The sequence below is a fragment of the Salvelinus namaycush genome, chromosome 37 (genome assembly GCF_016432855.1).
Source record: "Salvelinus namaycush isolate Seneca chromosome 37, SaNama_1.0, whole genome shotgun sequence".
Taxonomy (NCBI): domain Eukaryota; kingdom Metazoa; phylum Chordata; class Actinopteri; order Salmoniformes; family Salmonidae; genus Salvelinus; species Salvelinus namaycush.
The window spans coordinates 14,930,980-14,954,282 of record NC_052343.1 but is presented as its reverse complement, the minus strand read 5'-3'; the positions used below and the strand labels follow the sequence as shown (position 1 = coordinate 14,954,282).

The following is a 23,303-nucleotide window of genomic DNA, read 5'->3' as shown; positions in this document are numbered from 1 at the left end:
ATCTCAACCGTGTAAAGTTATTTCCTCTCCTTTGGGTCCTCTCCTACATCTACTCTGATCTGAACAGAATTGACAGGTGAAAACAATATTGTGGAGGTCAGAATTGAGAAACAGCCCATAGGTGATAAGACATTGATCTAGAGGGCATCATTTGGTCTGTTGTTCTTTCTGTCTCCCTATAAACTGTCCCCAAAGCCTCTTGCGGCATAAGATACTTCTGTATGTCCAATGGTGAGCCTGCAACCTAAACCCTCCTATGTGGTCACATTCAATTGTATTTATGCTCTCTTCACCAAAACAGTGGAAGGAAAGGACTCATTTAACTCTGGAGTGACATAAATACGCAGTGTTACAGCTGATTCACTGGTTGATTGGGGCTGTAAGTCGTGACCAAGCAAAAACCTACATATAGGAAGTTGCTACTTTGAAATACTTTTATATACAAATAAGACAAGCGTCACAACACAGGTGAACGCCTGCTGGTACATACTTCTCATCCACTCAACATTTGGCCCAACATCCTTACAAGCTGTTTGAGAAAATGACTTCATTCTTAAATTACATTTATGTGTACTAGTTTCTGAAAAATACTACATTTCATTGACGTTTTGTTCAATTCACACCGAATGACCCAACAATGACCTCATTACTGCCAGGGATATATTTAAGAAACAGGGCCCAGATCAATGGCGACCCTGTCCTAAACTTTGTTAAAATATACAGCCTTCTGCAGAGTCAGCTGTTCCCAGGCTGGTTTCAGCTATCGTCTTCCTGCCTCCCACTTTCCTGATTGTGACAGAAAGTTAATGGGCCAAGGCCGGAGATGCCAGCCACTCTCTGTTATACAAATAAGAGGAGGGCTCCTTCAGTTAACATGACCTTGTTGAGCCACAATGGAGAGTTTTTAGCATAGCACTCCAAAAGAAAGGACCCATTTAATTTCACTCTTTTCCTTCTTTATGATGGCTAATATAGGCAAAGCGCACACACTGGTGATGAATATGTCAAAACATCCGGTGTTGCCGGGAATGTGTAAGGGTTATAGATGAGCAGAGACTGGGTTGAATCCATGGAGGCTAGGCATATTGAGGGTTAAAATACTCTGATGTTTCCCTGATCTCAAAGGAATGGGTAGAGCAGCAAGGTAAAAGAGTAGAAAGACTGGTAGTGTAAAGCAAATGTCTTAATGTTGGATGTTTAAAATGTAGCCTATATAAAATAATATAGATAAATAACATATGGTCCCTTTCGTAGCTCAGTTTGTAGCGCAGTTGGTAGAGCGTGCATCTTGTATTATCAGGGTAGTGGGTTAGATTCCTGGGACCACCCATATATGTAAAATGTATGCCTGCATGACTGTAAGTCACTTTGAATAAAAGTATCAGCTAAATGGCATATATTACCTGTTCATTGGTCAGATACTCTACTTGGACTTACCTTACAGAGTGAATAGCCCTCGTAAAGATGGAATCTTTCTTGCATGAACACGCAGGACTTGCCTTTTAGAATACCAGACACCCCTCATGACCCGGGACTGCGAAGGACACAGAACACAAGTATATTCTGTCACGGGAGGTTAGTGATACAGCATGTCTCATGTAGGGTTAGAAAATACAAACTGTAAATTCATGTTTTATTTATGTTTAATTTCACAGAAGATGTCCGATTTGTGTTGTTCATACTCCACGCATGAGAGAGTCCCTATAGAAGTCAAATACTACTGCTGTATTGAAATACACTCTGCATGGACCACTGTTGTAATGATGTGGCAGTGAGTTGGAAGCAGGTGAAACATTTTAATAAAACAACATAACCAAGAACACGACACTAACATAAGGCAGTACGCCGATACACAAGAACAATACCAACTTGTGAGAGAAAATGGGAGAGTGACATATAAAGGGGAGGAGATGATGAATGTAATGGAGTCCAGGTGTGAATCATAATGATTCACAGGTGTGTGTAATGATGAGTGCCAGGTGTGCGTAATGATGAATCCCAGGACCGGTGGTTAGTATTCTGGCGACGTCGTACAGGAGCAGGAGCAGACGTGACAACTGTGTACATACATACAATGGGACCTACCCTCCATATGCTGTAGTAGATATTGAAATTGCATGGGTTATGGAATATGAATAAGATAAGTATGTTTGCATTTGAAAATAAATGATAGAACAGATCCCAAAGCCTATATTTAATCAATAAGGGCAGAGGAAGTGTGGTATATGACCAATATACCACGGCTAAGGGCTGTTCTAAAGCACGACACAACGTGGAGTGCCTGGAAACAGTAATTTGCCATGGTGTATTGGCCATAACCCACCAATCCCTGAGGTGCCTTATTGCTATTATAAACTGGTTACCAATATAATTAGAACAGTAAAAACAAATGTTTTTGTCATACCAGTGGTATACGGCCTGTTATAAATTGGGTGGTTCGAGCTCTGAATGTTGATTGGCTGACAGCCATGGTATATCAGACTGTATCCCACGGGTATGACAAAACATTTACTTTTACTGCTCTAATTACATTGGTAACCAGTTTATAATAGCAATAAGGCACCTCGGGGGGGTTGTGGTATATGGCCAATATACCACGGCTAAGGGCTGTGTCCATTTACTCTGCAATGTGTTGTGCCTAAGAACAGTCCTTAGCTTTGGTATATTGGCCATATACCACGACCCCTCGTGCCTTATTGCTTAAAAATACCACGGCTTTCAGCCAATCAGCATTCATGGCTTGAACCTCTCGGTTTATAATCTCACATAGATCACACATAGGCTATATAAAGTTATTCGGGAAAGTATTCAGACCCCTTGACTTTTTCCACACTTTGTTACGTTACAGCCTTATTCTAAAATGTATTAAATTGTTTTCCCCCTCAATCAACACACAATACCCCATAATAACAAATCCAAAACATGTTTTGATATTTTTGAAAAATTATTACAAAAATGATAAAATATGTAAATATCACATTTACGTCAGTAGTCAGACCCTTAACACAGTACTTTGTTGAAGCACCTTTGGCAGCGATTACAGCCTCAAGTCTTCTTGGGTATGACGCTACAAGCTTGGCACAACTATATTTGGGGAGTTTCTCCCATTTATCTCTGCAGATCCTGTCAAGCTCTGTCAGGTTGGATGGGGAGCGTCGCTGCACAACAGATTTCAGATCTCTCCAGAGATGTTCTATCGGGTTCAAGTCCGGGTTCTGGCTGGGCCACAGAAGGACATTCAGAGACTTGTCCTGAAGCCACTCCTGCGTTGTCTTGGCTGTATGCTTAGAATTGTTGTCTTGTTGGAAGGTGACTGTGCTTCACCGTAGGGATGGTGTCAGGTTTCATCCAGACGTGACGCTTGGCATTCAGGCCAAAAAGTTCAATCTTGGTTTCATCAGACCAGAGAATCTTGTTTCTCATGGTCTGAGAGTTCTTTAGGTGCCTCTTGGCAAACTCCAAGCGGGCTGTCATGTGCCTTTTAGTGAGGAGTGGCTTCCGTCTGGCCACTCTACCATTAAGGCCTGATTGGTGGAGTGCTGCAGAGATGGTTGTCCTTCTGGAAGGTTCTCCCATCTCCACATAGAAACTCTGGAACTCCGTCAGAGTGACTATTGGGTTCTTGGTCACCTCCCTGACCAAGGCCCTTCTCCCCCGATTTCTCAGTTTGGCCAGGCGGCCAGCTCTAGGAAGAGTCTTGATGGAGGCCACTGTGTTCTTGGGGATCTTCAATGATGCAGACAGTTTTTTTGGTACCGTTCCCCAGATGGCTTCAACCTCATGGCTTGGTTTTTGCTCTGACATGCACTGTCAACTGTGGGACCTTATATAGACAGGTGTGTGCCTTTCCAAATCATGTCCAATCAATTGAATTTACCACAGGTGGACTCCAATCAAGTTGTAGAAACATCTCAAGGATGATCAATGGAAACAGGATGCACCTGAGCTCAATTTCGAATCTCATAGCAATCAGTCTGAGTACTTATGTAAAGAAGGTATCTGTTTTTTATTTTGAATAGATTAGCAAAAATGGCTAAAAACCTGTTTTCGCTTTGTCATGATGGAGTATTGTGTATAGATTGATGAGGAAAACATTTAATTTAATCAATTTTAGAATAAGGCCTTAACGTAACAAAATGTGGAAAAAGTCAAGGGTTCTGAATGCTACCCGAATGCACTGTAGTACTCAGGAGAGCATGCAGTGTAGGAACAGTATCTGTGCTATTGAAATAAAAGTGTAAGTCATCCGCTGTCAAATGTCAACTGTCATTGTCTGTTTAGTACCCTTCTTTATAGTGGGGATGATGGCTGAGACTACAGCAGAGTTGTGTTCGGTGGTGTGGAGATTATGTTAATTTGACCCTGAGTTAAGTCAGAGGCGATTTGTTGAAAAGTGCTGCGTAGTGAGATAGGTCCTGAATAATTACAACATTGTTTAGAGGAGTGACTTTCTTCTCCTCCGTCAGAGGTTGACGGATGGCAGAGGGAAGTTTAGGGGGAGGATGGTGTCAGTTATTACTCTGTCCATTGAAGTTACTTCAGAATCCATTCCATTGCTGCATTAACTTGTTTTAATGAGCGTAAATGGATGTAATTTTTGAAAGATTTGGTGTGAGTGACCAAGCAAATCATATATTTCTAAGGATGCACTATCGTGCTGGTTATGTAAGCCTTTATTTGGGTACTGCTATGTATTATGTTGTGTGGATTTGATTAAATCTGACCCTATGTTTTTACAGGTTATTGGATAGGCACATTTTATTTTATTTGTTTGCTGTTACAGGTTCACACAGCATAGCACCTGTTCTCAGGCAAACACCAATATTTGTATTGTCTAAAATCACACTCATTTAGAATGTTTGCAAATGATTTTGCTCACCATTTAATTGACCTAAAAACAAGATGTCTAGTGCTGCACTGAACATCGATTAGTGTTTTCAATGGGCTTCTTCTCTCTGACAAGCTTAAATTAACCAGAAGACAATTGGGAAGACTGCAACACAAACCAAACCTGAAGTGAAGATAATTAAAAAAATGTCAGCTCTGTCTAATGATGATTGTCAAAAAAATGTATTTCTAGGCTTCTCATTTGTTTATTTATGATGCTATTGTTGTCCAAAGACACAACAAAAGCTTTTCTGCAAAGCCAAAGACCCACCTTACTCTAATAATAATAGGAAACTGAACATTTGAGTGCTTATGCAGACATTTTATATTCACCTCCACATGATGAATATTTAAATATGTCCATGAGATCATAATAAGAATTCCATGTGGAAGATATTAGGGCCTATTTTTACTCAAGTTATAATATTTTATTCATGGGGCGTAGTTATTCATTCTTGGTTCATATTCCGATAGCTGGTTATGATTTGTTAAGCCATGCAACATTTTGACAAACACACACAGATATCCCAAATGCATTTCAGCAAGTAAATAATAAACTACTTAGCTGCAATGGTGTGTCAATGGAATCATTGAGGGAAAATGTAAATTCCTCTGCTGTGCAGGCATAATTAAGAGCACTACTCAGGTTCACCTGATGTTTGGGAGAATCAATGAACAAGCTAATTGGGGTGAAGTGATGTTTACAGAGAGGCGTTGCCTATTAAATTTGTCAAAGTGGGGGGCGGGGGGGAGTATAGATTGACAGTTTATACCGAGCAAACAATTTCTGGTTACTTCTGAATTCCCAGACTGTTAGTAGGTTTTGCCGGGACATTTTAAAAACAGTCATAGGATGTTGTCATGCCGACATTGGATTTAAACCAAATGAAGACTCCATTGGAACGTTCACTGTTTGCTGGGTGGAGACGACATTCTACTATCATTAGTCTCAAATCAATATTATTGTCACGTTCCTGACCTTGTTTTCCTTTTGTATAGTTGTGTTTAGGGGGTCAGGACGTGAGCTGGGTGGGCAGTCTGTGTTGTTTGTTCTATGTTAAGTGTCAGTGTTAATTGACCTTGTATGGCTCTCAATCAGAGGCAGGTGGTTGACGTTTTCCTCTGATTGAGAACCATATATAGGTAGGTTGTTTCACATTGTTTGTTGTGGGTGATTGTCTTCTGTGTCTGTGTATGTTGCACCACACGGGACTGTTTCGTTTTGTCGTTCGTGTATGTAGTCTGTTCCTGTTCGTGCGCTCTTCGTATATTGTAAGTTCTCAAGTCCAGGTCTGTCTACATCGTTTATTTGTTTTGTAGTTTGTGGAAGTGTTTTCGTGTTTCGTCTTTACTTTAATAAACATCATTATGTCCACATTCCACGCTGCGCTTTGGTCCAATCCCTACTCCTCCTCTTCAGACGAAGAGAAGAGAATGACCGTTACAATTATCATGACACATTATACTATCATTAGTCTCAAATCAATATTATCATGACACATTCTACTATCATTAGTCTCAAATCAATATTATCATGACACATTATACTATCATTAGTCTCAAATCAATATTATCATGATACATTATACTACCATTAGTCTCAAATCAATATTATCATGACATATTATACTATCATTAGTCTCAAATCAATATTATCATGACACATTATATGTTCGTGACAGTGACGTCCTCTCACCTGTGCTGACCGGGAAGTTGGGGATATCTGCGTAAGGGAAGATCTGTTTGTTGATAACACCATCAGCGAGCAGGCCCAGGCCGGAGCCACACACCACTGCGATCTTAGGCCTGTGTCTCGTCCGGCTCAGAAGCCATTCTGGCATCTGATTGTAGTCTTCAAAAGAGCAACAGCTAGGAGAGATGACATCAGGTAATTATTTTAAAATAGACTGCCTGACTACATACCATGTAGAGCAGGGATTGGCAACAGGTGGCCCACGGGCCAAAACCGGCCCGCAAATGTGTATTTTTTGGGGGGATTTAACTTTTTGGTAAAAAAAGGAGTGTAAAATCACCAGGAATTCAGCTAAAAATGTGTTTAATTTAGGAAATCTGTTCCCAAGCATTCCCCCCCAAAAAAAAAAAAGACGTGATCGTGTCTCCATGCAATCAAGGCATGAAATGATTGTTATTTTCAAATAAACATTTATTTTTGGGCTTAGTTGTGGTAAATTTGCAGTGTATAAATTATTATAATTATGTTCTGGCCCCCCAACCATCCACTCCAATAAAAATCGGAGCCACCCGGCTGAATCTGGTTGTCTACCCCTGATGTAGTGTAACGGCTCTCGTCGAAAGGAGCGGACCAAAGCACAGCGTGGAAAGTGTTCATGATTTTTATTATTTAAAACAACACTCAAACAAAATAACAAAACGAAAGCGACCAGGTCTGTCAGGTACAGACACTAAACAGAAAACAACACCCCACAAAACCCAAAAGGAAAATGACAACTTATATATGATCCCCAATCAGAGACAACGATAAACTGACTGGGAACCACATTCGGCAAAAACAAAGAAATAGAAAACATAGACTTTCCCACCCGAGTCACACCCTGACCTAACCAAACATAGAGAATAATAAGGATCTCTAAGGTCAGGGCGTGACATGTAGAGACACATTCTTAGTTCCAAATGAACCCCTTGTCCCTACCACTCAATATTTAATGTTTATATGAAAGGATTAGGTATGAGCAATATCGTAATACCTCCACCTTACCTTCTGATAGGCTATGTGCATTTTTTTGCCATATTGTCTAACACCTTCTATATCTTTTTCAGAACAAGTCCCTAGGTGGTAGTGACAAGCAGTCAATTCTGAATTGGGCAATTAACTGAATGAGGGAATGGAGTTAGGTATTACTCAACTTTATGATTGGTTAGATAGAAATAAAACACACTTGCAATAGATGAAGAAGATACTGAGTGTATCCTTCTAGGAACAATATTCGTTATCATCAAAAATGATGCAAGGAAGACGAGAACATATGTACTTAGATCTTTGTTTACAGTGCCTTCAGAAAGTATTCACACCCCTTGACTTATTCCACATTTTGTTGTGTTACAGCCTGACTTCAAAATGGATTCAATAGATTTTTTCTCACTCATCTGCACACAATACCCCATAATGACATAGTGAAAACATGTATTAAGAAATGTTTGCACATTTATTGAAAATTACATACAGAACTATCTCATTTACAAAAGTATTCACACCCCTGAGTAAAATACTTTATAGAAGCACCGTTGGCAGCGATTACAGCTGTGAGTCCTGGATTGTGCAACATTTACCCATTATTCTTTTCAAAATTCAAATTGGTTGTTGATCATTGCTAGACAACCATTTTCAGGTCTTGCCATAGATTTTCAAGAAGATTTAACTTAAATCTGTAACTCGGCCACTCAGGAACATTCACTGTCTTCTTGGTAAGCAACTCCAGTGTAGATTTGGCCTTGTGTTTTAGGTTATTGTCCTGGTGAAAGGTGAATTCATCTCCCAGTGCCTGGTGGAAAGCAGACTGAACCAGGTTTCCCTCTAGAATTTTGCCAGTGCTTAGCTCCATTCCATACATTTTTTTATTAGGAAAACTCCAGTCGTTAACGATTAAAAGCATACCCATAACATGATGCAGTCATCACTATGCTTGAAAATATGGAGAGTGGTACTCAGTAATGTGCTGTATTGCATTTGCCTCAAACATAACACTTTGTATTCAGGACAATAAGTGAATTGCTTTGCAATATTTTTTGCAGTATTTCTTTAGTGCCTTGTTGCAAACAGGATGCATGTTTTGGAATATTCTTATTATGTACAGGCATCCTTATTTTCCCTCTGTCTGTCAGTTAGGTTAGTATTGTGGAGTAACTACAATGTTGTTGATCCATCCTCAGTTTTCTCCAATCACAGCTATTAAACTTTGGAATTGTTTTAATGTCACCACTGGCCTCATGGGGAAATCCCAGAGCGGTTTCCTTCCTCTCCGGCAACTTAGGAAGTACGCTTGTATCTTTGTAGTGACTGGGTGTATTGATACAGCATCCAAAGTGCCATTAATAACTTCACCATGCTCAAAGGAATATTCAATGTCTGCTTTTTTTACCCATCTACCAATATGTGACCTTCTTTGCGAGAAATCGGAAAACCTTCCTGGTCTTTGTGGTTGAATCTGTGTTTGAAATTCACTGCATGACTGAGGGACCTTACAGATAATTGTATGTGTCGGGTACAGAGATGAGGTAGTCATTCAAAAATCATGTTAAACACTATTATTGCACACAGAGTGAGTCCATGCAACGTATTATGTGACTTGCTAAGCAAATGTTTACTCCTGAACATATTTAGGCTTGCCATAACATAGGGGTTGAATACTTAGTGACTCAAGACATTTCAGCTTTTCATTTTTAATGAATTTGTAAAAATTTCTAAAAACACTATTCCACATTGACATTATGGGGTATTGTGTGTAGACCAGTGACACAAACTCTCAATTTAATCCATTTTAAATTCAGGCTGTAACACAACAAAATGTGGAAAATGTCAAGGGGTGTGAATACTTTCTGAAGGCACTGTATATCCAAAGTATATACATGTTATATTGTGTAAGACAACTTGTAGGAAGCCTTGGTAAAGATTGTATGGTGTTAAAAAACATTATCTTTTGACGTGGGACATAACATCTAAATAAGAGAAAGTACCTATTACATTTCACACAAACGTTATGGATGCTGAATTTTATATCAAATTAGAAGTGCACACCTTATTACAACGCAACAAATCCGTATAGAGAACAGCTTAATTTTCCTTCATTGTGATCAAACAGGAATAACTCCAACTAATAAATCCGCCGAGGCACAGGAGGAATAACTGAAATAAGTGAGGAGATCTCACTGCTCTTTTGAAATGGGATGCCTGACCTGAGGAAACATATTCAAAGCAATTGTTCCACAGATTGTCAACCCCTGAGTGGTATTTTAACATACCCGGTTTCCAATTCAAATCCAATTTAGCCTCCTGTATTCACTGAGCGCACAGCATGTGACCTGATTGGAAGTTGTTCTGATATAGGCTCCATCTGAATGTATGAACAAAACAGTGTATTTATTGAAAAGCAAGAATGAATACTATAATACCCTGCTAACCTGCCAGTCTATGACTCTCTGTGCCTGTTTATTCCTCTCAGATCCACATAAAGCCTTTGTAACTGTTAGTTTGTTTGTTTTAAATAAACATATTGAATGTATGTGTCACGACCTCCGCCGAAGTCGGTCCCTCTCCTTGTTCGGGCGGTGTTCGGCGGTCGACGTCACCGACCTTCTAGCCATCGCTGATCCATTTTTCATTTTCCATTGGTTTTGTCTTGTCTTCCATCACACCTGGTTCCAATCCCATCAATTACATGTTGTGTATTTAACCCTCTGTTTCCCCTCATGTCCTTGTCGGTGATTGTTTGTTGTATGTATTGGTGCTAGTTATGTTCTGGTGTGCGACGGGTTTTGCACCCTCTTATTTTATTTTGTATATTTTGGTTTTCGGAGTTTTTGTATATTCATTAAACTGCTCCGTTTATACCAAGTTCACTCTCCTCCTGCCACCAGCACGCACCCATTACAGTATGTAACAATTCCATTTGTGTTTCATCATTTATGGGAAACAAATCGAAATGTGTGTATTCACTGTCATCCCTGGATCAAAGTTGTGCTTATGCTAAACCAATCCATTTAACTGGAAATATTGTCTGATGTGTGAAATATGATGAAGAAAATAACATTTGCCATTCTGTACTTCCTTTGGTATGTATGACCCATAAACAGGTCTGGCAGGTGCAGTCTGGTGGGGAGTTTAGAGTTAATCAAAGCTGGCAACGATAGATAGAGTTAAGATAGTGACACTCAACCTAGTGTGTGGAACCTTTTCATTGGTTGATTTTGAGGTGGGAGAAAATGTGGGGTATATTCTTTGGGATTCCTGGTGAAAAAAAACCATGCCGAGTCACATGGAGATGTCTCCCACACCCTCGTGGGATGCAAAGGTCCGATGTGACAAGGGTACATGCAAGTAATTACAGGGTTTCCTTTGAAGTCACGTTTTGAAGTCATGTTCATAGTGAAAGTCAATTTGTTTAAATCGGAAATTACCTTACTACAATATTCACTAACAAATATTAAGTAAATATCTCTAACTTATTTGATATCAGTTTAAGCAATATCACTAATAGGTTGTTTATTACAGCATAGGATTATTAATTGTTATTTGTGAAATGGAGCAAAACCATGTTAATTCAGGTGGCCAAAGGTGGGTTGGTGGGGGCATCTCTGGTTAAATGTCTAGTGTCCGTCACCATATGCCACTATCATCCTAGTCAGCTGTTGTCTGTGACCCTTGACCTTTCATTCTGCTAACACTTCCATGTCTTCAGACACATCCGGCTCCCATCCACACATAGCATGGACTTTTCATGAGAGAGAGAGGTGTGGACATAGCACACAACCATTTTTTGACTAGATAGTGTTGATGCCCTGAGTTCAAGGTAAAACCAGTCAATGAGTAACATTAGCTTACGTAACGTATTTGACGCACTTTTACATGAGGGATGCTAAGGAAGTGTACAAAGCTACAGCATTCCAAGGTACAGACACATTTTCAAAACGTTAAGATGTTTGATTATTGAGTAGAAAGGTATGGGTTCAGCAAAAACCTGTGTATAGTATTTAGTAAATCATTAGTTATAAAGAATGCTAAACAGCTAGTGGCAGGAGTAGGTATTGTAGGGGATTTATTTCGATCAGGACGTATCATCTAGAGACATTGAATTAGACAGTTTTCCTTGCTGGGATATGAAAGGAGTACACTGACATGGTTATTACTGTCATTAACATACCTTTAATTATTGTTCCCTGTAGGTTGAGGTCGACTTTAGTACTGTGCCAGATGTGGTCTATGGAGGGGAATACAGACAGCTGATTATCCTGATGAAAACTCAACAGATGCTGTGTGTGTGTGTGTGTGTGTGTGTCTGTGTGTGTGTGTGTGTGTGTGTGTGTGTGTGTGTGTGTGTGTGTGTGTGTGTGTGTGTGTGTGTGTGTGTGTGTGTGTGTGTGTGTGTGTGTGTGTGTGTGTGTGTGTGTGTACATGTGTGTGTGTGTACATGTGTGTGTGTACATGTGTGTGCGTATTTGCGTACGTGTGTGTGTGTGCATGCCTTGTTCGTGGTGCGTTGTGTATGATTTTGTATGAGCCGTGGGATAACCTAACTCTACTCTCAAGGATGATTGTGTTGTCACAATGTGTTCTCTACCCAGCTCACTCTCTCTAAGCTTCCCTCTAAGCTCTCTCAAATAGTTTTTGGGGGAGGACATTTGTTTCATTTTCATGGAATTTCATACTATGCTTTATTTGAATTAAAGTTAGATGTGCAGAAATCGGACAAAATTATTTTTCTTCATCCCTAATCTCAGAAACGCAAAACAAAATCTTGTGTAATTATGGCAGATGCCCTTTGATTGGTCTACATGGACAAGTTCTGGCCTAGTTTAGATCTTATCTGTTGGAAAGATATCCGTTGCAAATTAAACTGTAAATTAAACTGTAAATTTCGGTGTTCCTCAAAGCTCCGTTTTAGGACCACTATTGTTTTCACTATATATTTTACCTCTTGGTGATGTCATTCTGAAACATAATGTTAACTTTCACTGCAATGTGGATTACACACAGCTGTACATTTCGATGAAACATGGTGAAGCCCCAAATTTGCCCTCCCTGGAAGCCTGTGTTTCAGACATAAGGAAGTGGATGGCTGCAAATGTTCTACTTTTAAACTCGGACAAAACAGAGATGCTTGTTCTAGGTCCCAAAAAACAAAGAGATCTTCTGTTGAATCTGACAATTCATCTTGATGGTTGTACAGTCGTCTCAAATATAACTGTGAAGGACCTCGGCGTTACTCTGGACCCTGATCTCTCTTTTGACGAACATATCAAGACTGTTTCAAGGACAGCTTTTTTCCATCTAAGTAACATTGCAAAAATCAAAAAATTTCTGTCCAAAAATGATGCAGAAAAATTTTGCCATGCTTTTGTCACTTCTAGGTTAGACTACTGCAATGCTCTACTTTCCGGCTACCCGGATAAAGCACTAAATAAACTTCAGTTAGTGCTAAATACGGCTGCTAGAATCTTGACTAGAACCAAAACATTTGATTATATTACTCCAGTGCTAGCCTCTCTACACTGGCTTCCTGTTAGGCAAGGGCTGATTTCAAGGTTTTACTGCTAACCTACAAAGTATTAAATGGACTTGCTCCTATCTCTCTTTCAGATTTGGTCCTGCCGTACATACCTACATGTACGCTACGGTCACAAGACGCAGGCCTCCTTACTGTCTCTAGAATTTCTAAGCAAACAGCTGGAAGCAGGGCTTTCTCCTATAGAGCTCCATTTTATGGAATGGTCTGCCTACCCATGTGAGAGACGCAGACTCGGTCTCAACCTTTAAGTCTTTATTGAAGACTCATCTCTTCAGTAGGTCCTATGATTGAGTGTAGTCTGGCCCAGGAGTGTGAAGGTGAACGGAAAGGCACTGGAGCAACGAACCGCCCTTGCTGTCTTTGCCTGGCCGGTTCCTCTCTCTCCACTGGGATTCTCTGCCTCTAACCCTATTACAGAGGCTGAGTCACTGGCTTACTGGTGCTCTTCCATGCCGTCCCTAGGAGGGGTGCGTCACTTGAGTGGGTTGAGTCACTGACGTGATCTTCCTGTCCGCATTGGCACCCCCCTTTGGGTTGTACCGTGGCGGAGATCTTTGTGGGCTATACTCGTCCTTGTCTCAGGATGGTAAGTTGGTGGTTGAAGTTTTCCCTCTAGTAGTGTGGGGGCTGTGCTTTGTAGATCCTTGTAGGTGGGTTATATCCTGCCTGTTTGGCCCTGTCCGGGGGTATTGTCGGATGGGGCCACAGTGTCTCCCGACCCCTCCTGTCTCAGCCTCCAGTATTTAGTGTCGGGGGGCTAGGGTCAGTCTGTTATATCTGAAGTATTTCTCCTGTCTTTTCCGGTGTCCTGTGTGAATTTAAGTCTCTCTCTCCTCCCCCCTGGCCGTGCTGCTGCTCCAGTTTCAACTGTTCTGCCTGCGGCTTTGGAACCCTGACCTGTTCACCGGACGTGTTACCTGTCACAGACCTGCTGTTTTCAACTCTGAATGAATGAGACAGCAGGAGCGGTAGAGATACTCTGAATGATCCCCTATGAAAAGCCAACTGACATTTACTCCTGAGGTGCTGACCTGTTGCACCCTCAACAACCACTGTGATTATTATTATTTGACCCTGCTGGTCATCTATGAACATTTGAACATCTTGGCCATGTTCTGTTATAATCTCCACCCAGCACAGCCAGAAGATGACTGGCCACCCCTCACCGTGCTTCTACACCTGCATTGCTTGCTGTTTGGGGTTTTAGGCTGGGTTTCTGTACAGCACTTTGTGACATTAGCTGATGTAAGAAGGACTTAATAAATACATTTGATTCAATGATTTCTTGAAATCCCCACCCCCAAATTAAGCACCACCCAAACCTGATACGTCCAAATAACTAGTGATGGATAACTAAAGCACCGGAACTACTGTTGCTCGTTATTCATCCCATCCTTCCTTTTGACAAATGTTAAGATATCAGTTATGTCACGTAGTCTGTCCATGAGAGATTGCTTCTTCCCTAATTTGTTGAACTATGGAAAAGTCTAGGCAAAAACCCTGGCATCTCGCCCAGTAAAATATTTTGTGCTCCTAATGATGATCAACCCAAGTTCTCAATTGAAGATTGTAAGGCTGCGTTTACACAGGCAGCTCAATTCTGATCCATTTATCACCAATTGGTCTTTTGACCTATCAGATCAGCTCTGAAAAATATCTGATGTGAAAAGATCTAATGTGATTGGTCAAAAGACCAAATAGTGGAAAAAAATATCAGAATTGGGCTGCCTGTGTAAACGCAGCCTATATGCAGATCTAGATGAAAGAATATATCATGACAAGCAAAAACAAGAGGATTACATGATGGACGGCCACAGATTCACGTCTTAGGTCATTGTGGACCGATAGGCTACGTTTCTCATTCAATTTGTATTATAACCTATTTTCCACTACTGGTCAACTCAATTGTGCTGATTGCAGATTAATTGATTAGATAAGAGTAGTATCCTCTTAAAATGGGCTATGATGAAACAAGTTGATACTGGTTACTGTGGTGGTAATACAGGGACATAATGTGTCATAAGCTCAGGCAGACTGGCAATAGGCTTAAACTAAAGACTATGAAACCATCACATTGCACCTGGCAGGACAATGTCCAATCCTGGAGTCACCTTGACCATAATGAATCTATTTGTATAGTATGTATATGTACACACACACACACACACACACACACACACACACACACACACACACACACACACACACACACACACACACACACACACACACACACACACACACACACACACACACACACACACACACACACACACACACACATAAGCAAGCATGCATACACACACAGACACGCACACACATGCGCCCTTAGCAAATAGTTCTGCAGACTGATTCACTGAACCTGTCGGAGTTCAGAAAACTCCGTACTGCTTATACATGCTGTATGTATGGGTTATGAATGTGTCATGAATTTGCTGAACCCTGCTCGGGAGGATAACTGTATCATATACACATTTGTTTTCTGGCATGGTAGTGTGCAGACAATGGGACCAGAGAGAGCATCTTATTCTGGCTCCAGGCCTTGGCAGCTCATTTGCATCTGCATATATTTGTCCTCTCCTATGGGGAGAATCAGTGTGAGACAGGAGACCAGACAAAAAATAGCTGTCCTGATCCTAGAGACACCTCAAAGGCTGGGTGGTTGGGGAGAGGTAGGGGCGTCTCAGGGAACTCCCACTTAATGGGCGTCATTTTACCAAAACACACATGGCATGCTTGGGAATGAGATTGGCGTAGCCTTTAGCCGGAGCAAGGAGTCTGGGTAGCCAGGCAAAGTCGAACATGAATCTTCAATCAGACAATATTTTTGGCAAAGCCAATGAACATAATGATGTTACGTGATACCACCAATGTTTGTAACGCTATATAAACCATAGCTACATAGCAATAATTATTATTGCAAAATAACTTCAGAATATTATCAGTGCTATGCTTTAAACAGGGTAGATGGAATTCCTTGGTTATTGTGGTTTGGGTAGAGCAGGTAGCCTAGCGGTTAGAGCGTTAGGGCAGTCACCGAAAGGTCACTAGTTTGCATCCCTGAGCCAACAAGGTGAAAAATCTGTCTGTGGCCTTGAGTAAGGCACTTAACCCTAATTGCTTCAGGGTCGCCGTTGATAATGGCCGACCCTGGCCTTGACCCTACTCTCAGGGGGAGTTGGGATACGCAAAAAACACATTTCCAATACACAATTGTACATCTGTGAAATAGGACAACTATAAGCACCCACCAAATTATTATTCTAGTCAGTCTTTCCAAATCCCTCCATCACACAGATAAAATCTAACCTTGCTACTGCCAACAACCCCTCAGTCTTGGACTTTATCTTATCTTTGTATCAGATTTACTGCCCTGGAGAAGGACATCCTTATATCTACAGTACAAAATGAACTCCTGCCAACTTTTATATTGCCACCATTTACAATAGGACTGAAAGTACCTGTCCAGTGAAAATCTCACATTAAAAAGCTCAATCTGTTAACCCATACCCAAATAATGTTATTGACTTGTCAACAACTGGCCAAAAGCATAAATTAGAGAAAAAACAATTTAGAAACCCTTCCTTAAACTCTGTTTAAAAAATGCTTGTCATTTCCTCATAGAGGATGATATCATTCTTTTGGCTAAGCCACTCATTGGCTCATTAGCTGAGCTGGCCAATCATCTGTTTACTTGTCATGAATATTTTATTGACCGGTATATGGTCACACAATTCTGTTGTTGGGTTATGCCCACACCACACACTGAAAAGCTGCTTTTTAACATACTTAACTATAATTTTTTGGAAGGAATACTATTTCACAAATATTGTAATTAATGATAGATTATATTTCATAGAGATCTGGAAACACTGGACAGCTACTTGAAGAGACAGTTTTATGGCACCATTATCTCTTCTATTTGTTTCTTTAGCCCTCTCCACTCTACAGTAACACCAGTCAGTAGTGACTGAGTGCCCAGTTAAAGCTAATTAGACAAGGCAGATTGATCCTCGCCAGCATGGTGAACTCCTCTCAAACCATAATTAGTGACTTGACCTATGCCATTATGCAGAGGGCAAAGGTTAATGATGCATTCAAAAGTGGGCGACTTGATGAGGAATCCATACTCTAAGTAAAAGGCCGTACCTGTCGCCACATGGGTGGCTCGATAGAGATGCAGGTGTGCAAAATGCCACTGACGGAGTACTTTTCTGCATTAATGACAAAAGTAAACACTGCCAATTTGGTCACAGGTAATGAAATCAATATGTAATCATGGTTGTGAGGTAAGGGGTTTCACAGTAGTACATACAGTAAACTGGTGAGGCAACTGCCTTATCATTTGGACAAAAGCTGCTACAGAAAGAAGCAGAACACCTGAAATTGTCACGATCGTCATAATAAGCGGACCAAGGAGCAGCGGGATATGAAGACATCTTCTTTTATTAAAGATGACGAAACGAACACTTTTACAAAACAAAACAACAAACGACCGTGAAGCTACAAACGTAAGTGCATACACAAGCTACAAACGTTCAACATAGACAATTACCCACAAACACCTAAAGCCTATGGCTGTCTTAAATATGGCTCCCAATCAGAGACAACAATAAACAGCTGTCTCTGATTGAGAACCAAATCAGGCAACCATAGACTTTCCTAAACACCTACACTGAACACAACCCCATACATACTAAAAACCCCTTAAAACAATACACACACCCTAAACTAGACAAAACACACAAACATCCCCCATGTCACACCCTGACCTAACTAAACTAATAAAGAAAATCAATATAACAGAGGCCAGGGTGTGACAGAAATGGAGAGTTAGCTGCTTTCTTCAGTTGCTTCTTCTCAATATCTATGTATTATATACTGAACAAAACAATAAACATGCAACAATTTAAACGATTTTACTGAGTTACAGTTCATATAAAGAAAATCAGTACATTGAAATAAATTCATTAGGCCCTAATCTATGGATTTCACATGACTGGGCAGGGGCAGAGCCATGGGTAGGCCTGGGAGAGCATATGCCCACCCACTGGGGAGCCAGGCCCAGCCAATCAGAATGACTTTTCCCCCACAAAAGGGCTTTATTGGACGTACAGACAAATTCTCTTAAACAACTTTGGAGGCGGCTTAAGCTAGAGATACAGTTGAAGTGGGAAGTTTATATACACCTTAACCAAATACATTTAAACTCAGTTTTTCACAATTCCTGACATTTAATCCTAGTACAAATACCCTGCCTTAGGTCAGTTAGGATCACCACTTTATTTTAAGAATGTGAAATGTTAGAATAATAGCAGAGAAAACAATTTATTTCAGCTTTTATTTCTTTCATCACATTCCCAGTGGGTCAGAAGTGTACATGCACTCAATTAGTTTTTGGTAGCATTGCCTTTAAATTGTTTAACTTGGGTCAAACGTTTTGGGTAGCCTTCCACAAGCTTCCCACAATAATTTTGATGAATTTTGGCCCATTCCTCCTGACAGAGCTGGTGTAACTGAGTCAGGTTTGTAGGCCTCCTTGCTCCCACATGCTTTTTCCGTTCTGCCCACAAATTTTGTATAGGAATGAGGTCAGGGCTTTGTGATGGCCACTCGAATACCTTAACTTTGTTGTGCTTAAGCCATTTTGCCACAACTTCAGAAGTATGCTTGGGGTCATTGTCCATTTGGAAGACCCATTTGCAAACAAGCTCTAACTTCCTGACTGATGTCTTGAGATATTGCTTCAATATAACCTCATAATTTTCCTACCTCATGATGCCATCTATTTTGTGAAGTGCATCAGTCCCTCCTGCAGCAAAGCACCCCCACAACATGATGCTGCCACCCCCATGCTTCACGGTTGGGATGGTGTTCGTCGGCTTGCAAGCCTCCCCCTTTTTCCTCCAAACATAACTATGGTCATTATGGCCAAACAGTTCTATTTTTGTTTCAGCAGACCAGAGGACATTTCTCCAAAAAGTACGATCTTTGTCCCCATGTGCAGTTGCAAATCGTAGTCTGGCTTTTTCATGCGGTTTTGGAGCAGTGGCTTCTTCCTTGCTGAGCGGCCTTTCAGGTTATGTAGATATAAGACTCGTTTTACTGTGGATATAGATACTTCTGTACCTGTTTCCTCCAGCATCTCACAAGGTCCTTTGCTGTTATTCTGGGATTGATTTGCACTTTTCGCACCAAAGTACATTCATCTCTAGGAGACAGAACACATCTCCTTCCTGAGCGGTATGATGGCTGCGTGGTCTGATGGTGTTTATACTTGGTAACTAGTGTTTGTACAGATGAACGTGGTACCTTCAGGCATTTGGAAATTGTTCCCAAGGATGAACCAGACTTGTGGAGGGATACCATTTTTTTTCTGAGGTCTTGGCCGATTTCTTTTGATTTTCCCATGATGTCAAGCAAAGAGGCACTGAGTTTGAAGGTAGGCCTTGAAATGCATCCACAGGTACACCTCCAATTGACTCAAATTATGTAAATTAGCCTATCAGAAGCTTCCAAGTCCATGACATAATTTTCTGGAATTTTCCAAGCTGTTTAAAGGCACAGTCAACTTAGTGTATGTAATCTTCTGACCCACTGGAATTGTGATACAGTGAATTATAAGTGAAATAATCTGTAAACAATTGTTGGAAAAATTACTTGTGTCATCCACAAAGTAGATGTCCTAACCGACTTGCCAAAACTATAGTTTGTTAACAATACATTTGTGGAGTGGTTGAAAAACGAGTTTTAATGACTCCAACCTAAGTGTTTGTAAACTTCCGACTTCAACTGTACATTCAGCATACAATTAATCAATTGGTGTGTGTGTGTGTGCTGTGGGATTGAAGCTACGAACCCATAGGCTTGTCTTTCTCATCCCTTCCAAGCTTCTGGGAGGGAGGGTGGACAATGAGCCTGTTATAGTCCTAACCAACTTGCCAAAACTATAGTTTGTTAACAAGACATTTGTGGAGTGGTTGAAAAAATAGTTTTAATGACTAGAACCTAAGTGTATTTAAACTTCCGACTTCAACTGTATGTTTAGAGGGAGCATGCAATTGGCATTGCTGACTGCAGGAATGACCCTCAGAGCAGTAGCCAGATAATTTAATGTTAATTTCTCTACCGTAAGCCGCCTTCATCGTCTTTTTACAGAATTTGGCAGTACGTCCAACCGGCCTCACAACCGCAGACCACGTGTAACCATGCCAGCCCAGGACATTTACATCTGGATTTTTCACCTGCGGGAATGTCTGAGACCAGCCTCATGGACATCTGATGAAACTGAGGAGTATTTCTGTCCGTAATAAAGCCCTTTTGTGGGGAAAAACTCATTCTGATTGGCTGGTCCTGGCTCACCAGTGGGTGGGCCTATGCCTCCCCAGGACCACCCATGCCTGCGTCCCTGCCCATTTATGTGAAATTCATAGATTAGGGCCTAATTTATTTATTTCAATTGACTGATTTCCTTATATGAAGTGTAATTCAGTAAAATTGATGAAATTATTGCATGTTGTGTTTACATTTTGAAACCACTGTGAAAGTGGGGACCTCTTATGAACACGATGGTGTTCTTCATTTTTTCATAGGTCTCACGGGACTCGTCTGAAGGTAACCCATACAAATGAATGGAAGTATGGAGTAGTTTTGGGCCCCCCCAAAAAAGGTTTTAAATACACACTCACGCATACTTACACAGACACTCCAACATCCCCCCCCCCCCCCCCCCCCCCCCACACACACACACACAAACAAGCATATTGACGCCACACACACACTTTCACACTCTCCATATACGCTGCTGCTACTCTGTTTATTATCTATCCTGATTGCCTAGTCACTTTTATAGCATCGCTGTTGTTATTTATTGTGTTACTATTTAGTATTTTCTGTTTTAATTTGGTAATTTTCTTACATTTTAACTCTGTATTGTTGAGAAAGGGCTCGTAAGTAAGCATTTGTATTCGGCGCATGTGACAAATTAACAGATTTGATTTGGTTCCTCGTCTTATTTCTCTTACAGGTGAGTTGCTTTGGGTGGGTATGATTTCTCTGGATGTTCTTCTATGGATTAGAGTAATCTGCAATCTACAGGTAGGTTGTGAGTGTTCTGTTCTCTCTCAGCCAGGTATCCTCAGCCAGTTTTCAATCTGCTGTATCATTGCTCTGTGTTGTCGCCCTTTCCATTCTGATTCTCATGCTTCTGTTTGTCATTCTTTTCTCTCCGGATGGTGTCTTAGTAGACTGCGACAGAGCAGACTGCGCAGGTAAATCAACAAGTAGGTTGTTAACCAAGTGGAGCTGGTTTCGATGGAAGGTGCAGATCTTCGTTGCACCAGATGCTGGACATACTTTATACACACGGTTGTCACTCAATTGCTCTTTGACAACGTTGATCGTTTTCTCCCAGTAGTCGGTCATAATACGTTTTCCGGCTTGCTGTTCTCGGATGCTATTCTGTACGTTTCAGTCATTCTCTCAGCCCATTTCTCAGCATAGCCTTTGGGCGATTTTGTCTCCTCTTCAACGGTCAGGCCAAACAGCAGGTCTACTGGCAGCCGTCGATGGTGACCGTAGAGCAGATAGAGGGGTGAGAATCCTGTAGCCTCAGGCCTTGTGCAGCTGTATGCATGCACCACTTGTGGAAGGTGTTCTTTCCATCTTTCTTTCTCCTTCTCTAGATGCGTTCTCAGCATCTGGAGCAAAGTTCTGTTGAATCTCTCTGCTTGGTTGCCCTGAGGGTGGTACGGTGATGCTCTTGAGTAACCCACTCCTTTCAGTTGCGGCATGGTTTTGAGGAGCCCATTCTTGAATTCTTTATCCTGGTCATGGCGTAGCTTTGAGGGGTATCCAGACCACATACTGTACATATGCTATACCATATTTACACATGATGCCTTACAATGTCCTGTAATGTATAAAAAACTATTTATCAAATGACAGAGACCTGCTAAGTCATATTGAGGAGGGTACAGTAACAAATCATCTTGTGTCCAGAGAAAGGTGACTTAGACTCATATTAAGCATATCTAGGGTGAAATATCTATAACCATTGATTGCCTTGGTGAGGGAGACAGATTGGAAACCCAGATACTAGACTCTGAAGTGATATCGCAATAAAAGTTATTTACAAGGAGAGAGATTTAGCTGAATATGATGGCCGAGTTTTTCTCTCCAAGTTGTATGCTGTGACAAATGTGCTTGAATGTGTTTGTCACAGCGACTTCACTCTTCAATCAGTAATGCAAGAGTGAAAATAGGATTAATTTCAGTCCAGTATTCTACAGACAAAAAACAATCAGATACGGAATATCTTGTTTAATGTCATAGAACTAGAATTGTGAGTGTGTAGGTCTGTGTGTGTGTGTGTGTGTGTGTGTGTGCGTGAGAAATACATTTTTCTTGGAAGTTGTTTAATGTCATAGAATGAGAATTTCCTCCGAAACGGCTTAATGATCCTTGAATGGAATTTTCTGCTGGTATATCATTTTACTTTTTGTCTCAACGAAATGTCTATGTCTCAGGGGAAATTGCTTCCTTATATCAGAAATAAAAGGGATGCTTGAAATGAGAGACTCTCTAACTCAAGATGGGATTATATATAATACTCCAGATGGAACTGCTGGGAATCACTTTGGACTGCTTGAGTTTATACTTCTTAACAGGTATTATAAATGTATTTGTTTTGAACAAGTAATAAATCATTTTTGCAGCTTCACCAACAAATAGTTCTAATGAATGCAACAACACATAACATGCCTGTAACGGATTTCCTCTTCGTCTGAGGAGGAGTAGCAAGGATCGGACCAATGTGCAGCGTGGTAAGTGTCCATAATGAGATATTTAATAACTCAACAGAACACTGAACAAAATAACAAAAGTACAAACAAACAACTGAAACAGTCCCGTATGGTGCAAACACTAACACAGGAAACAGAAATTAATCACCCACAACACACAATGGAAAACAGGCTACCTAAATATGGCTCCCAATCAGAGACAACGATAGACAGCTGCCTCTGATTGGGAACCACACCAGGCCAAACACATAGAAAACCAAACCTAGAAAAAAGAACATAGACGGCCCACCCTAGTCACACCCTGGCCTAACCAAAATAGAGAATAAAAACCCTCTCAATAGCCAGGGCGTGA

General features: G+C 40.8%; 1 pseudogene; it reads right to left on the bottom strand.

Moving 5' to 3' along the window:
* Positions 1–23,303, bottom strand: part of LOC120031642 — a 34,880-nt pseudogene that overhangs the window by 9,253 nt on the left and 2,324 nt on the right.